The sequence below is a fragment of the Arachis stenosperma genome, chromosome 9 (genome assembly GCF_014773155.1).
Source record: "Arachis stenosperma cultivar V10309 chromosome 9, arast.V10309.gnm1.PFL2, whole genome shotgun sequence".
Taxonomy (NCBI): Eukaryota; Viridiplantae; Streptophyta; class Magnoliopsida; order Fabales; family Fabaceae; genus Arachis; species Arachis stenosperma.
The window spans coordinates 58,158,081-58,160,357 of NC_080385.1; the positions used below are offsets into that span (position 1 = coordinate 58,158,081).

At 39.2% G+C, this 2,277-nt stretch overlaps 1 non-coding gene across 1 annotated transcript; it reads right to left on the reverse strand.

Moving 5' to 3' along the window:
• Positions 1-1,741: 1,741 nt before the first annotated feature.
• LOC130953095 (small nucleolar RNA R71) lies at positions 1,742-1,845 on the reverse strand. The gene has a single exon (XR_009075269.1). It is a non-coding gene; the product is annotated as a small nucleolar RNA R71 (small nucleolar RNA).
• Positions 1,846-2,277: the final 432 nt, after the last annotated feature.

Genomic DNA, 2,277 nt, shown 5'->3' on the forward strand with positions numbered 1-2,277 from the left:
TCTTCTTCATGCATGCAGGTCTCCTTCCATGGCAAGCTGTATGTTGGTGGATCACTGTTGTCAATGGCTACCAGTCGTCCTCTCAGTGAAAAGGGTCCATAAACATGGCTAATCATCTGTTGGTTCTCACTAATGTTGGAATAGGATCCATTGATCCTTTTGCACACTGTCACTGTGCCCAGCATTCATGAGTTTAAAGCTCGTCACAGTCATCCCTTCCCGGATCCTACTCAGAATACCATAGACAAGGTTTAGACTTTCCAGATCTCAGGGATGCTGCCAATTGATTCTAGCTTATACCACGAAGACTCTGATCTCACGGATTTGAATGCTCTGTTGTCAGGAGAGGCAGTCAAACTCGTGAACTAGGAACCCAAGAGATATACATTCAATCTAAGGTAGAATGGAGGTAGTTGTCAGGCACGTGTTCGTAGGTTAAGAATGATGATGAATGTCACGGATCATCACATTCATCATGTTGAAGTACGAATGAATATCTTAGAATAGAAACAAGCGTGATTGAATAGAAAACGGAAGTAATTGCCTTAATTCATCTAAACACAGCAGAGCTCCTCACCCCCAACCATGGGGTTTAGAGACTCATGCCGTCAAAGATACAAATTCAGGTCTAAAAATGTCATGAGGTACAAAATACATCTCTAAAGTAGTTTTTATACTCAACTAGTAACCTAGGTTTACAGAAAATGAGTAAACTAAGATAGATAGTGTAGAAATCCACTTTCGGGGCCCACTTGGTGTGTGCTGGGACTGAGCATTGAAACTTTCACATGGAGGCTATTTATGGAGTTAACGCCAAGTTGTAACCTGTTCCTGGCATTTGACTCTAGCTTGTAACCTGTTTCTGGTATTTAACGCCAGAATAGGGCAGAAGGCTGGCGTTGAACGCCTGTTTGCATCGTCTAAACTCAGACAAAGTATAGACTATTATATATTTCTGGAAAGCTCTAGATGTCTACTTTCCAACGCAATTGAGAGCGCGTCATTTGGATATCTGTAGCTCCAAAAATTTTATTTCGAGTGCAGTGAGGTCAGAATCTAACAGCATCTGTAGTCTTTTTTTAGCCTCTGAATCAGATTTTTGCTCAGGTCCCTCAATTTCAGCCAGAAAATACCTGAAATCATAGAAAAATATACAAACTCATAGAAAAGTCAAGAAATGTGATTTTTGCATAAAAAAACTAATAAAAATATACTAAAAAGTAGCTAGATCCTACTAAAAACTATATGAAAATACCCCCAAAAAGCGTATAAAATATCCGCTCATCAACTGTACAAGGCTGCAGAGTCCAACATGGATCATAATAATGCTGCTAATGCCAATGTGGCAAATCTAAATGAGAATGAGCAACCTAGAAGAGTGCTTGACTCTTACAGTGCTCCTAATGCAGACCTCTATGGCAAAAGTATTGTGGTGCCTCTTATAGCTGCAAGTAATTTTGAACTGAAGCATCAGCTTGTCACTCTTGTGCAACAAAACTGTCAGTATCATGGACTTCCCCAAGAAGACCCAAATCAATTTATTTCTAATTTTTTGCAGATTTGTGATACTGTGAAGACAAATGGAGTGAATCTTGAGGTGTACAAACTCATGCTCTTCCCATTTGCTCTGAGGTATAGAGCAAAGCTATGGCTAAATTCTCAACCCAAGGAGAGTTTGGATACTTGGGATAAGGTTGTTACTGGGTTTCTTACTAAATTTTTCCCACCAAAGAAGCTGACTAAGCTTAGGGTGGAGGTTCAGACCTTTAAACAGAAGGATGGGGAGATTCTTTATGAAGCTTGGGAGAGATACAAGCTACTGACCAGACAATGTCCTCTTGACATGTTTTCTAAATGGACTTAGTTAGACATCTTTTATGAAGGCTTGGGTGAAATGTCCAAGATGTGTTTAGATAATTCTGCAGGTGGTTCATTGCACATTAAGAATACACCGGAGAAAACTACTGAGCTTTTTGAATTGGTTGCTAGCAACCAATATTTATATTCATCTAACAGGAATCCTGTGAACTCTGAGACCCCTCAAAAGAAAGGCATAATGGAAGTAGAAGATCTTGATGATATCCTTGCTCAGAATAAAATTTTGTGTCAGCAGATGAGTTTAATTTTTCAACAATTGAGTAGGATGCAGGTTTCAGCTGTCAACACTCAGAATGCACCTTAAGAGGTCCCTTATGACATGACAGAAAATTTTATGCAAAATGAGAATTATGATTATACTCAATTTTCTTCTGAACAGGTCAATTACATGGGAAATTC